Below are 20748 nucleotides of genomic sequence, written 5' to 3'. Positions count from 1 at the left end.
TCATTAAAAGAGAAATCTGTTGTGAAATGGACTTGATAACTAGCTTAACTAACTTTTGTCGAATAGCCCACCACCATAAACCCCCAGCATTCTGACATGTTTTTAGCTGATTACAGCGCTAGCGATAGGGGCATAGTGTTGCATATCCAAAGAAATCGCCATTTTTACCCGAATTACAAGCTCAAAGTAGCTCCACACTTCATTGCTGGAATTATGAAACCCTGCCATTTAAAACGATGGACTGAGACCTGTAAAAGTGCACAGCTAGTTTATTAAAAACACTGTTTAGACGCACAATACCTTCAGATTGTTCTCCGGTTGCAGCCATCTTGAAATTAAGTCACTATATGTCTATTGATGAGCAAAAATGAATAGGTAGGATAGGGAAACAGATCACAAAATTATTTATGTGTAAATGCATGAATATTGTAGAAGTATTTTCAGAAACAGCTGAAATTCATGCATTTTCATGCAACTACCTGTGCATTTTCAAAGCTCGTTTTAAATGTCAGGACTTTAGGCTTGTACTTTAAGCCTATTTGGAGCCTTGGCCCAAAGTGCTGTATTTTGTAATGCTAGGGGTGAATAAAGGTGGGCTAATCGACAAAAGTTTGTACTCATTATCATGTTTCTCTACACCCCAAGTCCATTTCACACCTGATTTCTCCTTTAAATTACAGAACAGCATGTTTTCTGTACAGTTAATAATTTGGAAAAATCCGTTTTTTTTCTCCTGAATTATCACAATCCAATACACAATCACATTAACAGCATTTAAAGGTTGGAGCTGGAAATAACATCACACTCGAGTTGATGGTGTTCTAGTTAATAACTCTTGTAACTTCCAAAGGGAAGGGTTATACTCGAAAAGAAGGGGTAGGGGTAAGTGGTAGGGCCAAGGGGTGAAATGGGATTGGCCCTAAACGAACATCTGACATGTAAAATTATGTCAAAAACTGAAAAACAACAAAAATACAAGAATTTGTATAAGACCGACAAGACTTTCTACGCTTTCTATGTTTGACAACCCCCCCCCACACACTCACTCTTATAAACACACACACACCTACAAGCTTGTTTTAAACATGTTTCAGCTATTCAGATCACCTTGTTCTGCAATACTGCATCGATCCAAACCCTGTGTCCACACTCAAGAGTAAATGTTTTACTCCCTTCAGTGTCCTTGTCCTTGTCCTGTGTGTGTGTGTGTGTGTGTATGTGTATGGATGTATGTGTGTGTGTGCCGTGATATATGTGCATGTTGTTGTCATGTAACTTTCCTGTAGAGTCAATTCATGATGCATCACACGGCTATAATTAGCGCCCAGCCTCGCTAACTTAGTTTCATTCTTCGGCCGCTTTTTTAAACGCATTGCGAAAAAGAACAACAAACACGGAGCAAGTGGAGGAAAAATGGCCAAAATAAGAAGAGAAAAACAGCATTGTGAACGACAGAACAAGGGACGTGCGAGAACGATGACTTCCGCAGGTGGGGGCTGGATTGTTTCCTTCCCCGGGAAAAAGGAACAGGAAAGAAAAAGAGAAAGATGGAGGGGCATTCAGATAAAAAAAAAAATACACCCCTCTAGGATGAAAATTGCAATCAATAGCCCCCTCTGCTTCCCTCACAGCCCCCTTCTCCTGTCTCCACTTTTTTTCCCCCCTCCATAATTTACGAGCCTTCCAGTTCATTTGGCTCGCACCTTGTTGTAAAGCGCTGTTAAACAAGTTCACGATTGCAGCTCACAGTTCCAGCACAGTGGCTGCCCATACAGCAGCTATATTATACACAGTCCGGGTATTTATTGTGTGCTGGCACGAGAAGCTGCCGTGGGAACGAGGGGCTGCTGAAAGCCTTGTGAGAGATTCATGCTTCCCCGCTAATGCTACGAGTGAAGTGGAGAAAAAGCATGAGCTAGTGCTCTTTTCTGCTATTTTTGGTAGCTAAGCTAACAGTGTCAGAAACAGTGAGGGCTCCTTTTATTTATTTCTGTTCACAGCCTTTTATTTTTTTAGCTGCAAACAGAAGAAAAGATGAGTAAAAAAGAAGTAAACAAACAGCATGAAGCATTAGCATTTTGCTAGCTAATGGAGTTCAGTTACAGTATGAAAATGGCTGAATAATTATTATTTTTTTCTTTCTGGCTTTAATATACTGCAGTTGGCTGAAATATAGTTTTGAAATTAAAATGCATATCTGAAATGTTGTTGATGGTCTATGTATTTCAAAAATATAAAGAAATAGCAACATATATACCGTATTTTTCGGACTATAAGGCGCACTTAAAAACTTTTAATTTTCACAAAAATTGACAGTGCGTCTTATAATACGGTGCGCCTTTTGTATGGATTTTACTCGTCAGGTTGTAAGGAGCAGTAAACACACACTCCGTGCAGCGTTATAGAGAGTTTCAGTGCTATACAGAGTCCAGAGCCGTGCAGCTCCGAGGCTGAGCAGCAATAGCATTAGCTAGATGCTAACCGCTAAGCTAGCTAGCTTATTCACTGAGATCAGTATTATCTAAATTTTACTCGTCAGGTTGTAAGGAGCAGTAAACACACACTCCGTGCAGCGTTATACAGAGTTTCAGTGCTATACAGAGTCCAGAGCCGTGCAGCTCCGAGGCTGGAGCAGCAAATAGCATTAGCTAGCTTATTCACTGTTCAGAGATCAGTATTATCTAAATTTTACCCGTCAGGTGTAAGGAGCAGTAAACACACACTCCGGTGCAGAGCGTGCCGCTCCGAGGCTGGAGCAGCAATAAATAGCATTAGCTAGATGCTAACCGCTTAGCTAGCTAGCTTTTTCACTGTTCAGAGATCAGTATTTTCTAAATTTAGCACTTTTAATACTGCTGGAGCAGTATTATTAGAGTTAGATGCTAATCGCTAAGCGTTCACCGTTCAGAGGTGAGTTATCGGCCTGTAAGTCTGTGCTGCTTTGCCTGGCTAGCATTAGCTAGATGCTAAGCGCTAACTCTCTCAGAGGTGAGTTTTATCAGCCTGTAATCTGCTTGTTTACCGTGTTAAAACAAGCTACGGGGGACGAATCGCTAGCTAATATCTCACTGTCTTACCAGAACACGCAGGATTACTCAGTGTAACGCTGTCGTTTAAGTTTGGGTTAACTTTACTAGTTTAGGTGACTAGCTAGCGTGCTAGCGGATAGCTATGCTAACGCTGGTGCAGCAAGCCTTAGTGGACATCTGGAAATCTAAGCTTACTGTAAATAAACTGAAGCACGTTACTCACCCAAATAAACAGTTTTCAGGAGAGGAATCTGTGTAGATTAATATCCAGCACTCGTTTGACTTTGAAAGAGCTATATTTTGTATACTGAGACGCTCCACTGGCAAGCGACCACCCCCGGTGGGGGAAGGGAAACATGGCGCCACCCCTGTTCACTTTGATATAGGCACCCTTTCTAGTGTCACTTAACGCGCCTTATAATGCGATGCGCCCTATGTATGGAAAAATAGCAGAAAATAGGCGTTCTTTGATAGTGCGTCTTATAATACGGTGCGCCTTATAGTCCGAAAAATACGGTACAGTATTTCTTTATCAAGTGGAATATGAGTTATAAGTACCATATTTTTTATATTTTTTATAAGGCGCACTTAAAATCCTTTAATTTTCCCAAAAATCGTCAGTGTGCCTTTAAATCCAGTGCACCTTATGTATGAATTTTGCCAGTCAGGTTGTAAGGAGCAGTAAAGCCACTCCACTGAAGCGCAGCATCATACAAGAGTTCTAGTTTAGTTCTCAAGCAGCTGGAGTAGCATTAGCATTAGCGGCTAACTGCACTAATCACTAGCTCTTTCTTTGTTCAGAGGTAAGTATTTTGGACTGTAGTCTACGTGTTCACTGTGTTAAAACAAGCTATGAGACGAATAGCTAGTTAATATCACCCTGGCTTTCCAGAGCACTCAGGGTTCCTCAGTGTAGTGCTGTCGTTTAGCCGCTAATGCTAATGCTCCAGCCTAGTGCTAGAGAAATTCAGGAATCTAAGCTTACTGTAAATAAACAGAAGAAACTGCATTACTCAGCCAAATAAACAGTTTTCAGGAGAGAAATCTGTGTAGATTAACATCCAGTGCTCATTTGACTTTAAAAGAAAGTCTTTTTTATTGGAGTTTTGTTGTTTACTTACCTTAGCTTTACTTAACTTAGTTAGCTACCCTCCACAACCACCACCCAGCAGCAAAACCTGCTGAATTAGAAGTTCCCTAGAGTGTCTCTTAAAATGTGCCTTATGTATGAAAATAGACCAGAAAATGGACGTTCATTGATAGTGTGTCATATAATCTGGTGTGCCTTATTTAGTTAAAAAATATGGTAGTTTAGACTAGATTCCAGTGGTTCTTTACAGTGCTTAATGATAGTTGCCTAATACAGAATGACAAGGTAACCTTTTTGGTGCTGTTTAAAAACAGTTTATAAAATGTAGATACAATTCTATATACATACAATATTCTATATACAATTCTGTAGATTATTATATATTATATATTCTGCAACATTTACACTGTGAACTATATAATACTTTTCTTAAATGCCATTAAACAGTAGTGTTTCTGGTTTCATTTATTTAGAATATAATTCTATAGCTAAATTTAAGTACATTTAAACTATAATACAGTTTTCAGTAAAAGTTCATTGAGTATTATTATTATTATTATTATTATTATTTTAATAAACATTTTCATTAAAGAGAGGTGTGTCTGTGGCTTTAGATACAGCAAATAGTACAGCATTTTAAATGAACTCAAACTACTTTTAATTTTGGTACTCAAACATATCCTCATGCAAGTTCTTTTGTACTTTTACTCCAACAGAAACAGAAAGAGTATACACATCTACAAGTTGCATTTAATTTAGCAAGGTACATTAAGGTACAAATCAAAGTTTGCAGTGTATCAACACATTTCCACATTAAAAACTGTGGTGGTTATTTCTGTACTGTTTCAGGATAGATCTGTTACTGGATTAAATTCAGTGGTTTATGGTAGTTGGCCGTGCTTTGCCCAGTGCAGAGCTGCTTTGAAGAGTTGCCTTACCACCTCTTTAAGCTCAAGGGAAAATTATTGGCTGGATTTCAGTGGGTTTAATTGTCGGGGAAAAGGCACCAAAAAAAGGAAATGAATTTTCCTGCAGGCGCCTTATACGAAATTCATCAAGATGTTGCATATTTCTGTACAAATCAAAGCTTGCTATTTTGCGTATACATGAATTTGTGTGTGTGTGTGTGTGTGTGTGTGTGTGTATCCATCTGTCATCAGGGAGGCTCGCTGAGGAGACTTGGTGGAGCCCACAACTCAGGGGTCAAGTCCAGGCTTTCCCAACATCTCTACCCCCACTATCGTCCATCCCTGCTCTCTCCTCCTCTCTGGAGAAATGGACAGAGTGCAGGAGAGGGACGTGAGAAGTATGTGAGGACAGAGAGAGAGAGAAAGAGAGAAAAACAAGAGAATGGTATGTTACAAAAAAAAGTACACAAACTACAGTTTACAACAAAAACAGCTAATTTAATTGTATTAACAATGACAACTTACAATATATTTTTATGTAGAGAATGAGTGGGATGCAAACTAATCCAAGGCTAAATGTAATATTTTTCATATTCTTGTAGCATTATCATTTCGAGTAAATTAGTTTTTCTCTTGATTCGCTGTGTGTTCAATTTTATGTAACTTAGTGTTTTAATTACAGTAGTGTTTATGTCATACAAAACATAACCAATATTGTTTTATTCACCCTCTTAATGACTGTAACATTACACCATTTTGAATCATATAATTAAGCATGTAATTGAGGCTACAAGGCTAAAGTACAGCCTCCACCAGGTGGGTTTAGTTCTATTTTAGTGTAACAACTATAACTAGTGTTAAACTTGCATAGGCATGGATGTTAAACGATGCATTTTCTAGAGGACAGTTTAGAGTAAAACATTTTAAAACAACAGTCAGCATCAATGGAAACATATCATTTGAACCGAAGGCTCTTCGTATTCCTATCTGTTTTTAAAGTTGATCATTAATAAGCCTAAAGAAAGTCAATACCTTTTCCATATAAACTTCCAAAAGTAAAGTGTTTTTCCCAAAAAATGAATGATTTCTCTTAGTGGTTAAACCATTAGGTTATTATTTATGGGTTGGTGGTTCAATACCCACGTCTGCTCTGCATCTGCCACTGTTGGGCCCTTGAGCAAGGCCAATAAGACTCTTTGCTTCAGAGGTGATGTAGCATGACTGACCCTGTGCTCTGACCCCAGCTATCTAAGCTGAACTGGGATATACACTACAAAAAAAATCAATTAGCAAAAACGAGACAAAATACAGCGCTGGGAAAAAAAAAAGAGATCACTTAAAAAAGATATGTTTCATTGATTTTACCAAATTGAAAACCTCTGGAATATAATCAAGAGGAAGATGGATGATCACAAGCCATCAAACCCAGCTGAACTGCTTGAATTTTTGCACCAAGTGTGACATAAAGTTATCCAAAAGCAGTGTGCAAGACTGGTGGAGGAGGACATGCAAAGATGCATTAAAACTATGATTAAAACCCAGGGTTATTAAAACTTTATGAATATGAACTTGTTTTCTTTGCCTTATTAGAGGTCTGAAAGCTCTGCATCTTTTTTATCATTTCAGCCATTTCTTATTTTCTGCAAATAAATCCTCTAAATAACAATATTTGTATTTGGAATTTGGGAGAAATATTGTTCGTAGTTTAGAAACTGAAGTGGTCTCTTAATTTTTCCAGAGCTGTATGTCAGTTGAGAGGCATATGCTTACATTAAGCAAAAAATAATAAATATCTGCCAAAGGGGTAAGCATTTTTTATTAGAAAGATTTCTTAAAATAAGCTCAAAATCTCAAAATGACAGAAGTAAAACTTAAACCAAGCAAATATCCTGATTTAATTTTTTTTTTCGTGTGAAGATTACTTAAAATAAGATGAAAATTCTAACATAAATTCCAAAAATAAGCTAAACGCCTTTAAATTAGATGATTTCACTTTTGTTTGAAGAAAAAAAAAATCTATTTTACTATAGAACGACAATAAATGCACTGATTTAAGGATTATCTGAAAGGCTCTTTAGGGAATTTAAAGGGTTCTTCAGTGCTTGTTGTTGCATTGTTATGAAGAAGCCTTTCGAAAGTCCTTTGCACATTAAGTTCATGTCATTTATTAACTTCAATCACACTTTACAGGATAGTAGACTGCGATTTTTAGGGTGAAAGCATCAATTAAGATACAGTCCCTCAGCCGACTCCCTAGAAACCCGATTGACGCCTGCTCTAATTGAGTGGGTGGAGAGGTCAGGGTGGTGTTGGTCAGCAGGAGTGCCTCTCTCTGACCGCCCGTCTCTCAGGCTGGGGTGTGGAGTGATAGGGAGCAGGGCTGAGCTCCAAGCTCTCGTTACAGCACTGGGCTGGGGGGGGCTGGCTCCACAAGGTGTTATTCTACTGTCACCCCCCTATAGGGAGCAGGAGACAGCACAACCTGTCTCTCACACACTCTTACACACACACAGGGAGAGCTTTGGCAGGCCGTCCGTCAGCATTTACATCATTTGCCCTCATTCACACACACACACATATTCATGCTGACACATATTTACCCTCACAGTGCATCTCAGAGACAGGACCACCAGAGCCAAGGCCTTTTCACTCTTAAAGCAGTGTCCTTAGGATTTTTTCCCCTTTAAACTGAAAGCAGTAGTAATTGTGAGATGGGAAGGGATGAAAAAAATATGTAATTAATGATAAAGTCCTGGCACAACCATCCCTACAATATCTAATATATTCAACCTAAAAACCGAGTAGTCTGGTAGGTTTATTATTTCCAAATTAAAATTGTACAAAACAATAAACTCAAAAACACATAATGCAATTCACACAACAACGCAATTTATTTACATTAAACTACCGTATTTTTCTGACTATAAGGCTCACTTAAAATCCTTACATTTTCCCAAAATTTGACAGTGCGCCTTAGGTATGAATTGTTAGGTATTAAGGAGCAGTAAAGCCACTCCGCTGAATTATAGCATTATACGGCATTATATGAGTTTTCAGTGAAGTTTCTCCAGCACTAAGGCTGGGTGCAGCAGCCTTAGCATTAGCCGTTAACCACAAGAATTATTATTTTTTTTAAGAATGACAGTTCTGTTTACTTAGTTTGCTTAGAAGGGAAATGGAAACACCCTTGCTCACTTCGATGTAGGCACCTATAATATTATTGCTTAAAATGCCCCTTATAATACAGTGCGCCTAATGAATGAAAACAGACCAGAAAGTAATACATTCAATGATTGTGCACCTTAAAAAAAAATCTTTAAAAATAATGGAAACAACAAAAGTTTGTTTAAGCAATGCTATTAAATAACCACTGCTATTTCCATAAAAAAAACTATTATCTGTAGCAAAAAATGCTCTTTTACAGAAGTAAATGTGTTTTTTCTCTGGCATTATCTTAAAGCACGTTTTAAGCAAACACCTTTATTTTAAGAGCAAGCACACTTTCAGGAGAGGCTCAACACCAACTAGCAAGAACTACGAAAAGGAAACTAAGAAAAGGAAAAAATGACTATAAGAAATGAAGGTCAGTTAATCAGAAAAAAATTGAAAGTACACTTAAGTGCAGTTACAAAGATTATTAAAAACATTATGATAAAACTGGGTCTCATCAGGACTGGCCCATAAAAGAAAGACCAAGAGTTGCCTCTGTTGAACAGGATAAGTTCATCAGAGTTACCAGCCTGAGTAACCACAAGTTAACAGCAGTTAAGGTACCTCTTCAGTATTTACAACTTATAGAAAAAAATAAAATAAAAATAAAAATACTGAATGAGAGGGTGTGTCCACATATTTAAGCAGTACATGTATTTTTTTGACTTTATAAAAGCGTTTCATTGAAATATGGACATTTTTTCAGTTTAAACATATGGAAGGTTTTAATTAGGGTCAATAGTGAACTTTGTTCTTGTGTTACATTGTTTACAAAGAAAAGGGGCATTTAAAGGGTTAAAGTCAGAACTCTGTGTTCTGTAGGGTTACTCTGGTACAGTAATAAATGCTGTGTAAGCTCGTTTTGTGTGTGTGATCACATTCCATTAGTGGGGTTTAGTGAGTGGGTTGAGCTTTGGCCTCTTCCCGGCCATCTGAACTTTAGCCTGCTCATTAATTTATAGTCTGTGTGCCACCTGATTGGTGTTCGCTTGATGATGTCACCCCTGAAACAGCGGCACTAAATTATAATCATGGCCATCCAAGAGACAAGGGCCTGCTTCACATGTGGAATTCCTCCCTCTCTCTCTCTTTCTCTCTGTCCCTCCTTCTTGCTCTCTTTCTCTCTCTCTCTCCCTCTCTCTTTCTTTCTCTCTCTCTCTCTCTCTACCCTTTTTGCAGCTTTTTGTCTATTTTCTCATTCCCTCTCCTTCCCTTCCCTCTCTCTACTTCTGTCTATTCTCTCTCTGGCTTTCTTAAAAAGAGACATATATAGTCTCTTTTTCTGTTTCTCTCTTTCTCTTCTACTTCTACTCTTCTATTTTTCTCACACACACTATTTTTCTATCTTTGATTCTCTTCTATCTCTCACATACATACTCTTTCTCGCTCTTTCTATGTTTCTCTTTTTTCTTCAATCTCATTTTCTTACACAGACACACTCTCTTAGTCGTTTCTCTCTCTCTGTCTCTCTTTCTGTTTTTCTTTCTCTTCTATCTCATTTTCTTACACAGACACACTCTCTCAATCGCTCTCTCTCCATATATGTCTTTCATTCTCTTCTAACTGTTAAAAACTCTATGTATTTCTTTCTTGCTCTCTCTCTCTCTTTCTGTGTTTGTCTTTCTCTTCTATCTCATTCTCTTACCCATAATCATTCTCTCTCTCTGTATGTCTTTCATTCTTTTCAAACTCTCCCTTTCACACAAACTATATGTATTTCTTTAATCTTCTTCTTCTTCTTCTCTATTTCTATGTCTTTCTTTCTCTTCTAACCCTCTTTCACACATATGCAAACTTGTATTTTTTATTTCTCTCTCTCTCTCTCTGTATTTCTTTGTATGTATTTCAGTCTTTTCTAGCTTTTTGTGTAACACATATAAACACTCTCTGTATCTCTCTCTCTCTCTCTTTCTCCCCCTCTCTCTCTCTGCTTCTGAACATGCACTCTGGTTAACCCTGTTCACTGACCCCTCACTGCTCCCTGTAGATAGATGCACCCTATTTATTTTACTGTAAGAACGCAGCAGACACTGCAGAGAAACAGAACGAAAAAAAAAAAAAAATCTGGTGGGTTAAGTCCAACTGCGTGTGTGTGTGTGTGTGTGTGTGTGTGTGTGTGTGTGTGTGTGTGTGTGTGTGTGTGTGTGTGTGTGTGTGTGTGTGTGTGTGTGTAAGAAAGCCTCTCAGATTTATAGAGGTGACTGCAGACCCAGAAATCCAGTGCGGCGATTTTTAACTGTGATTTGTTTGATTATGTGGGGGAGTAGAGAGAGAGCTGGAAGTACTTTAATACCACTTTTGTGCCTCTCTCTGTCTGTCTCTCTCTTTTTCTCTCTCTCCAGCATTTTTTTTCTTCTATATGTTATGTTATATGTTACTTTATCCTTAAATATGTTCCTTCTTCAAACACATGTATGAGTTTGACTGAATCCCCCGGTATTATCCGCTCTCATACTTCACCTGCATTCTGAGTTTATAAAGACCTGCTTTAAAGAACTGAGCCAGAGTGAAGGATGGAGACAGCTGAGCTCTGTAATACTTTATCAGAGTTTGGATGCATGTGAGAACGAGAGGGGTAAAATGATAGATGGAGAGATTTTTGACACTGTTTCATCTGTTTGAGAAAGTTAATCTCTCTTTCACTTACTGTTCGAATGTAGAATGTAATAAAGGTAACTCAATTTTTATATTACTTTTTTTTGCATCTGTTTAATCATTTGAACAAATAACAATATAGTAATGGTGTCTCTTTCTTTTGGGATATATATATATATATATATATATATATATATATATATATATATATATATATATATATATATATATATTTATTTATTTTTTTAGTATTTAAGTTATTTTATTTTAAGTCTTTTTTATGAATGAAGAAATATATGCATGTTTCTTTTTAAAGAAAGAATTACTGATTTATCACAAAATTGAGAAACTGTCAATATATACAGTACTTATTGGTATTACTTAACCCTTGTGTGGTGTTCGGGTCTGTGGGACCCGTTTTCATTTTTCATTAAATGATACTAAAAAAATATTTTTTCTAACTCAAACTCATTGGCATTGGCTCATTTTTTGTGAGAAACATATGTCAAAACACATTTTCGATAAACACACACTGTACACCCCGACCCCCCCCCCCCCCCCCAACCATTTATATTACATCCAGTATGTTTGGCCAAGGGCTAATAAACATTGCTTCATTTGTAAATTTGGAACTAAACAAATTTTCTACTCATATCTTGAGTTTAATTCATTTTCTTTTACATTTTATTAAAATACTAATTTAAAAAAGTAGCACTTTTTAAAAGAAATGTAACATAAGAAAGTTAAAGGGCAAATATTAACCATGTAAGCTTTTTATATTGCTTGCAATTTAAGTGAAGCAAGCATGTGTAAAGCATTTTAATGTAAAATTGCTTAATTTTGCTGAATTAAAAACAAGTAACAAAGTAAACGAGTAACAAAAATATGAACACCACACAAGGGTTAAGAAGCTGCTATTAACATATAGGTTAACACTACATGATAAATCATCAGAAATCCTCCATAATTACTATAATATCCAAACAGTAAGAGGAAAAATAATTTTCTAACCCCAAATTTGAGTCCATTAGATATAACATCGCACATCTCCAAAACACACACCACCGAAACAAACTTTGCTTTTACATTTATATATTTGACCCCTCACAACAAATAACCATATAATAAAAATTCATCATATCATTCTTGGTAATGTTCAAAAAACTAAAATGTTGTTTATTTAGACTTATATTTCTCATTCTTGAAACCTAAATAAAAAACAAACACACAAGTGAATAAATTAACCAATTTCTCATAAATTGGAGAAATTGTTGATACATGTTTATTTATTAGAAGAACATTTATATACTGGATTCCATCTTTTAATTCACTTTTCTCACAATCCACTTGAAACTTGGTGAAACTAAACCATTTTGACCGGCATGATGGTAAGCTTATACAATTCAGCCATAAATTCAATGATGGAGAGACATTTGACTTTGTGTAACTCACCTCTCTCTCTGTCTCTCTGTGTGTCTCTCTCTCTCTCTCTCTCTCTCTAACACTGTTTGCTAAGTTTGATAAGCCTCCTCTCTCCACCCCACCTCCTCCAAATGACCTGATGATGCAGGCACAGAGACAAAGGAAGATTACAGCATTCTTCTGTAACACACACAGATAACACACGCTGGTATTTACGGTAGAAACATTCTTCTTCTTCCACCGCAGCAGAGAAAACAGTAAAGGTTCGAAGATTTTCAACCAAATGCTGTCATAAAATTCCTCACAGCCTGCAGTCTGGGGAGAGGCCGTACATAGCTTTCCTCAGCAACACTTTCAGAATCTGTTCAGTTATTAGATACCTACAGATTGATGAGTCTGAGCTGAACGGTGTAATGTCAGAGCGGATGAAGAATGAATGAAAATGATAAGTAAATATAAAAACATAACTGAGGGGAGAAGAGCAAAAAATATAAATATAAAAAGAGAAGATAAATAGAAAAGAAGAGATAAGAAGAGAAGAATAAAGGAGAGAAAAATACAGGAGAAAAATAAGAGCAGAAGAAAAAATAATAAAAAAGATAGAGCAGAGGAAGCAATACAAGCCGAAAAGAAGAGAAAAAAGAGAAGAGAAGAAATAAGAGTGGAATAAAAAAGAGAAGAGAAGAAAAAAGAAAAGATTAGAAAAGAAATAATCTCAAAGAGCAGAAGACAAGAAAAGAGAAGAAGAGAAAAAATAAGGGCAGAATAAAAGAGAAGACAAGAGAAAAAAAAAGAACAGAAAAGAAAACATCTCAAAGAGAAGAGGAAATAAGAGTGGAATAAAACAGAGAAGACAAGAGAAAAGAACAGAAAGGAAATGATCTCAAAAAGCAGAAGAAAAGAAAAAAGAAGAGAAGAAATAAGAGCAGAATAAAAAAGAGAAGACAAGGGAAAAGAAAAGAATATTTAAAAAATCAGAGAGCAGAAGAGAAGAAGAAATAAGAGTGGAATAAAACAGAGAAGACGAGGAAAAAAAGACCAGAAAAGAAAAAATATCAAAGAGTAGAAGAGAAGAGAAGAAATAATCTTAAACAGCAGAAGAGAAAAAAGAGAAGAGAAGAAATAAGAGCAGAATAAAAAAGAGAAGAAAAGTGAAAAGAAAAGAAAAAATATCAAAGAAGAGAAGAGATTAGAAGAGAAGAAATAAGAGGGGAATAAAACAGAGAAGACAAGAAAAAAGAACAGAAAAGAAAAATATTAAAGAGTTGAAGAGAAGAGAAGAGAAGAGAAGAGAAGGAGTACTGGTCAGAGAGGGCATGAAGGGAGATCCTTTGATGCTGAAGAGCCGGATTTCTCATCATGACGTGAGGTACACAAGTGTGTAGAGAATAGGGTGGAGCCTCAGTGTGTGTGTGTGTGTATGTGTGTGTGTGTGTTGGGATTCCTCGGGCTGTGTCTCATTGTCCTGTGCTCTGTAAGACAAAGGGTTAAGTAAATGTTTGGGGAAGATAAGGCCACTCACACTGACAGCATGCAGACTCCACTGACCAGCCACACTGTAGCCAGATACATCACACACACACACACACACACACACACACACACACACACGCACACACACAAAGCACAAAAAACATTCATCAAAGCTCTCTTAGCACCAACATTCTCATAGCTACTTTTGAATTAAGTGTGTAAACATCTAATGGTCTTATATTTGCATAAAATAATAAACTGTAAAGTAAATGTAAAAGATCCTTCAAATGGTTCTTAAAGTGAAGCCATAGAAGAAACACGTTGTGGTTCTATAAAGAACCATGTATGTGCCATGCAATACCGATGGATTTTCTTTTAATAATGTTGGCCATTGCACCTTCCAAAAATTTGGTGGCAAAATTTTTATACAGATATTATGTTGTTTCTAATGATTAATACGTTGTTGTTTTTTTATGAAATGAGATATGTAACTTAGCTTTACCATTTTAAACAGCAGTTTTATGCTCTTTTTGAACTGCTGCTGATGCAGCATTGCTGAGTAGCATCACAGTGCATCGGAGGAAAGCGCAGCGACTCATACTGATACATCAGCTCACAGACGCCTTGTGCTGATAACCCTTTCAAGTTATGTGGGGAGAGAGCGCCATCTACCCACCCAGAGAGAGCAAGGCCAATTGTGCTCTCTTGGGGCTCCTGTAGCCGAATGCAAGCTACATGATCAGGATTCGAACCGGCGATCTCCTGATCATAGTGGCAGCACCATCGAAGCCATTCTTCTATGAATTTAGAGAAGCAGGGAAAAAAGAAACAGAACCAAGTTTTAGAAAAATATATTATTCTAGTCTTTATTATTTATTATTATTACAATCATATTTGTTCTTTACTGCCGGTCCAATAATCATTAGATATGTGCACAGTAAAGAGCAGCTGGTATGATGTGTGCATACTCGGGGCCATTTCAAGGCATTTGGGCTATCATCACCATTGCACCTCTGTCTTGGTCAAAAATTGAATGCCGTTATGATAAATAACAGTGACAGTGAACAGCTGGCATGCATGGATACTGCTGAACATGTTCCAGTCTGGTTATGTTATACTTTCTTGTATTGACAGTCACAGAATTTAAATGGCCTCTCAAACAGTTTGTTGTTGCATTCAATTCATAACTAGTTGTTGGTTTTTGCTTTGGCAATTGCTTGGTTTGCCTGTTTTGTTGCAACGGGTCTGTGCCTACTGTACACGTGTACATCACGCCAAGGCTGATGTTTGTGTGTGTGTAGGTGTAAAGAGTGCGTAAGTAAAGCAGTGTAAGCAGTAAGCAGTGGTACCAGTGTTTGTGGGTTGTGTGAGGGCATTGGGAGGGGGCCGTGGCAGGTTTGCTTAGCGCGGCTGTTCCAGTTGCTATCTCCACCAGCAAGACTGAAAGTCTGGCCAGGAAAGCACACACACACACACACACATGCATACACACACACATTCACACACCAGCTCACTCCTATTTGCTTTAATGTGTTCTGCTCCTTTTTTCCACTCTCAAAACAAGCTACGTCCCACAGTTTGCTGATAAGCTGAAGGACCTACACTACCGTTCAAAAGTTTGGGGTCACTCAAACAATTTTGTGTTTTCCATGAAAAGTCACACTTATTCACCACCATACGTTGTGAAATGAATAGAAAATAGAGTCAAGACATTGACAAGGTTAGAAATAATGAATTGTATTTGAAATAACATTGTTTTTACATCAAACTTTGCTTTCATCAAAGAATCCTCCATTTGCAGCAATTACAGCATTGCACACCTTTGGCATTCTGGCTGTTAATTTGTTGAGGTAAGCTGGAGAAATTGCACCCCACGCTTCTAGAAGCAGCTCCCACAAGTTGGATTGGCTGGATGGGCACTTCTGGCGTACCATACGGTCAAGCTGCTCCCACAACAGCTCAATGGGGTTCAGATCTGGTGACTGCGCTGGCCACTCCATTACCAATAGAATACCAGCTGCCTGCTTCTGCTGTAAATAGTTCTTGCACAATTTGGAGGTGTGTTTAGGGTCATTGTCCTGTTGTAGGACGAAATTGGCTCCGATCAGGCGCTGTCCACTGGGTATGGCATGGCGTTGCAAAATGGAGTGATAGCCTTCCTTATTCAGAATCCCTTTTACCCTGTACAAATCTCCCACCTTACCAGCACCAAAGCAACCCCAGACCATCACATTACCTCCACCATGCTTAACAGATGGCGTCAGGCATTCTTCCAGCATCTTTTCATTTGTTCTGCGTCTCACAAACGTTCTTCTTTGTGATCCAAACACCTCAAACTTCATCCGTCCACAACACTTTTTTCCAGTCTTCCTCTGTCCAATGTCTGTGTTCTTTTGTCCATCTTAATCTTTTTCTTTTATTAGCCAGTCTCAGATATGGCTTTTTCTTTGCCACTCTGCCCTGAAGCCCAAAATCCCGCAGCCGCCTCTTCACTGTAGATGTTGACACTGGTGTTTTGTGGGTACTATTTAATGAAGATGCCAGTTGGGGACCTGTGAGGCGTCTGTTTCTCAAACTAGAGACTCTAATGTACTTATCTTCTTGCTTAGTTGTGCAACGCGGCCTCCCACTTCTTTTTCTACTCTGGTTAGAGCCTGTTTGTGCTGTCCTCTGAAGGGAGTAGTACACCCCGTTGTAGGAAATCTTCAATTTCTTAGCAATTTCTCGCATGGAATAGCCTTCATTTCTAAGAACAAGAATAGACTGTCGAGTTTCAGATGAAAGTTCTCTTTTTCTGGCCATTTTGAGCGTTTAATTGACCCCACAAACGTGATGCTCCAGAAACTCAATCTGCTCAAAGGAAGGTCAGTTTTGTAGCTTCTGTAATGAGCTAGACTGTTTTCAGGTGTGTGAACATGATTGCACAAGGGTTTTCTAATCATCAATTAGCCTTCTGAGCCAATGAGCAAACACATTGAACCATTAGAACACTGGAGTGATAGTTGCTGGAAATGGGCCTCTATACACCTATGTAGATATTGCACCAAAACCAGACATTTGCAGCTAGAATAGTCATTTACCACATTAGCAATGTACAGAGTGTATTTGTTTAAAGTTAGGACTAGTTTAAAGTTATCTTCATTGAAAAGTACAGTGCTTTTCCTTCAAAAATAAGGAAGTTTCAATGTGACCCCAAACTTTTGAACGGTAGTGTAGTTTTGTGTGTGAGTGTGTGTGTGTGCACGTGAGCACATCAAGAATGCAGAGCCTATGTGAGGCATATCAATGCCTTCTAACTAGCGACGGCAATTTATTTATTTAAATATTTATACGTCATATGAGGCATTTCTGTCCACAGTGGACAGCATAGTGGGAGGCGCAGTAAGCGGTGTCTGGCTAGAATTGTCCATGCAACAGTCATATTTCTAACAAGTCAGTGTGCCACGGTTTATTGGAGGCCTGATTTAGTATTGTCTCTTACAAAATGAGCAACAGCATCTAGAATTTTCTACCTTAAAATAACAGCTTTAAAAAATGATGTTGATGCTCAACTAACTTATAGTCTATTATATAAAACATTGTTTTTGTTATAGCTATTTAAGGCTCAACACACTGAAAAAAACTGCACTATGTAACTGGTGAAGTGGACAGGATGATTGTGTAAGATCTTTGTAACAATACAGTAATATTAATATAATATTTGTATATTATGTTATGCTGTAATATAGCATATAGTTCTTTATGTTGCTAATAGTCACAATATGCACATATAATGTGTGTCCTTTAGTGTTTTTCATTACTGTAGAGAGAGCCAGGGAGTAATGAAATGCAATTTAATGTAGTTGGTCACTAATACTATCTTCCACAATTAATTTCTTATTATTAAATAACAAATAAATTACTTTTACTTACATGTCTTTTAAATGTCCTTTTAAAGGACGGTTCACCAGTAAAGCTAATCGTGGTATATTTGAACTGAAACTGAAAAACTGAAACTAAAAAACTCTTAGATGATAAGATTAGATTATTGTCATAAATAAAATAATAATAATACTTTTAGTAACTCTATCAAACTCTGTCAATTTGGCTTAGACAATATTTAAGTAAAATTTAACAATATACTAAAAACATATTTCACATATATTACAGTCTGTTTTTGTTTTGCAACTCTTAACAACATGCACTGATGATGTAAAAGTTACTGTATGCAAATGATGTGGGTAAATTATCATCCTCGTCTAAAACTAACCTCAAAGAGTGTGAGACAAACTATTAAATATAACACATAGATAGATAGATAGAAGCTTTAGGCACCAGATGCCAAGCATGTCCAAGTTTAATATAAAACTTGTATTATATATTTACCTGCCTAACTGTTTCTTTATGGAAGTATAAAATACGATTTTTGCACGTCTATGTACTCTTTGTTTATTCTTGCGTTCACTTTCTTCAAGGGTGCCAACAAATCTCAATGAGGTGTTGCTCAATGAGGTGTTGCTGGGGATGGCTTTGTGCCACAGGCAAGCTGGTAAGGGGTTTAGATACACATTCAGACATTTTGTTTTTGTCCTAAGTCAAGCACTGAGCTAAACAATTAGGTTTAATTATGGAGCAAAGCTGTCAAGATAGTTTACCAAGAGCTCGGTCACTAGGAGTAAAGTGTGGTGTAGTACGCAGCTAATCATTAGAATTACATCCTCTCTGAAAAGCAGAAAAGCTATTATATGTTCAAATAACTACCGGGTTATGAGGAGTGCCATAAAAACCTGATATACTGTATTAATTCATTCATTGTTTGGGTTTACTTTCCTTTAAAAGGTAAAAGGAAAATGAGTGTATAGTAGTAATGTAATCTGTCTATACAGCTCATGTGGCTGCATATATTACTGAATAAAATTAGTAGGAATGACCAAGTGTCATATGCAATGGCTCCCCAGATCATCACGCCAGCAGTTGGTTCAGCACAAAGCCTCCTTACTCAAACCCAACTGTTCTGAGATTCCAAACAGAACCTTGATTCTCTAAAAATGATACAATTCCATTCAATAGCAGTCCACTTATCTCATTTTGAACATCACTGTAAACAAAGACAAGGGTGACTAGCTGACTGATGGTCTAGATTTGTAAAACAACCTCCATCTCCATCATTCTATCCATCCAATGATGGATGCATCCCCTCTTAAAGTCTGCAAACTGGGCAAAACGTCTAGCGCTCAACAGGTAGCTGTTGTCTGGATATTTCTAGCAGTGACACTGAGGTATTTAAAAACTCCAGCAGCACTGCTGTGTCAGATCCACTTATAGAAGTAAAGCAAGGTTTAGTAGGCCGCATCCTCTCAGAAAAGCAGAAAAGCTATTATACAGGTCTGGGAAAAAATAAGAGACCACTTCAGTTTCTGAATCTACTTATAGGTATATGTTTGAGTAAAATGAACATTATTGTATTATTCTATAAACTACGGACAACATTTCTCCCAAATTCTAAATAAAATACTGTCATTTAGAGCATTTATATGCAGAAAATGAGAAATTACTAAAATAAACAAAAAAGATGCAGAACTGTCAGACCTCAGATAATGCAAAGAAAACAAGTTCATATTCATAAAGTTTTAAGAGTTTAGAAATCAACATTCGGTGAAATAACCCTGGTTTCTTAATCACGGTAGTTTTCATGCATCTTGGCATGTTCTCCTCCACCAGTCTTACACACTGCTTTTGGATAACTTTATGCTACTCCTGGTGCAAAAATTCAAGCAGTTCAGCTTGGTTTGATGGCTTGTGATCATCCATCTTCCTCTTGATTATATCACAGAGGTTTTCAATTTGGTAAAATCAAAGAAACGTATCTTTTTTTTTAAGTGGTCTCTTATTTTTTTTACCAGGTTATGAGGAGTGCCATGGAACTCTGTAAATATTAATATATTAATCCATTTATTCTTGGGGTTTACTTTTATTTAAAGGAAAAAGGAAAATCAGTATATAAAATGTCATCTGTATACTATACAGTATACAGTTCATGTTGCTGCACATACTGCTGACTATTACTACTAGGGCTGACTTACTGTTATATGCAATGGCTCTATTCTTAGTCCAGCAGTGATACTGAGGTGTTTAAAAACTCCAGCAGCACTTCTGTGCCTGATTCTTTTATACAAGTGCAGTGTATTATAGCAGTGTATTTTTGTATTCTTGGTCAGTAAGATTTAAAAGTGAGTACATTCCTAAATCGTGCTTGACCCTGATTATTTCTTGAAATATAGAACAACAGGGTGACCGAATGCTGTGTTACACCAATAAGAGTCCCTGGGCAAGACTCCTAACACTACATTGGCCCACCTCTGTAATAGAAATAACCTTGTTTCTCTGGATTAGAACCTAATTCTCTCTGGATAAGAGCGTCAGCTAAATGCCGTAAATGTAAAAGTGGTTCTTCTGCAATGCTACGCTATTAAAAGAAGAAGACAATTAGCAGGCTATAGACTGTTAGCCAAACCACTTTCAATAAAAATTACAGTGTTTTCCTTTCAGAAATAGTGAAAGACCGTTGCAGAAGACTAAACGCTATGAGGTTCAGAGAGTGGAGAAGATAAACAAGCTGGACTGCAGTAAGACTGTGTAGATGAACTTGAATTGTTAGTTCTGGTTATTTTCGCATTCTAATGGTTCAATGTGAATCATATCTCTCCATGAATAAGGTCACCACCGCATCCTCCTCCTCTCAGCCTGCAGCAAACAGGGAGATCCATTCATGAACTTGGAAATTGGGTCGTGCACTTTGGATCATCTCCACACCCGGGAGGAGCTGCAATCTCAAAACACACTCCCATACTCTCTCTCTCTCTCTCTCTCTCTCACTTTTCTCTCTCTCTTTCCTCTGCTTGCTTAACCTCTCTCGCTCACACACTTCCACGCTTCCACATACGCTCTCATGATGTTATTCTGTCCATTTCTCCATTGCCCTCCACCCTTGTTCTCCCCATTTACTCTCTCTCTCTCTTTCTCTCTCTCTTGCTCTCTCTCT

The 20748-nt window shown here is 37.4% G+C and overlaps 2 long non-coding RNA genes across 2 annotated transcripts in view; one reads left to right on the top strand and one right to left on the bottom strand.

Moving 5' to 3' along the window:
• Nucleotides 1–3624: 3624 nt before the first annotated feature.
• The window catches only part of LOC111194116 (uncharacterized), a 28423-nt gene continuing 11299 nt past the window's right edge, over nucleotides 3625–20748 (top strand). The window contains exons 1-2 of the long non-coding RNA XR_002650920.2: nucleotides 3625–3832; nucleotides 5280–5472. This is a non-coding gene — a long non-coding RNA (uncharacterized LOC111194116). The remainder of the gene's footprint in view (nucleotides 3833–5279; nucleotides 5473–20748) is intronic.
• Nucleotides 4723–13721, bottom strand: LOC125780608 (uncharacterized). Its single transcript, XR_007423871.1, has 3 exons — nucleotides 12285–13721; nucleotides 7628–7715; nucleotides 4723–5386 (listed from the first exon to the last, which is right to left on the bottom strand). It is a non-coding gene; the product is annotated as an uncharacterized LOC125780608 (long non-coding RNA).

This window comes from Astyanax mexicanus, chromosome 13 (genome assembly GCF_023375975.1).
Source record: "Astyanax mexicanus isolate ESR-SI-001 chromosome 13, AstMex3_surface, whole genome shotgun sequence".
Lineage (NCBI taxonomy): Eukaryota > Metazoa > Chordata > Actinopteri > Characiformes > Acestrorhamphidae > Astyanax > Astyanax mexicanus.
This window is presented reverse-complemented; position numbering and strand designations above follow the sequence as displayed.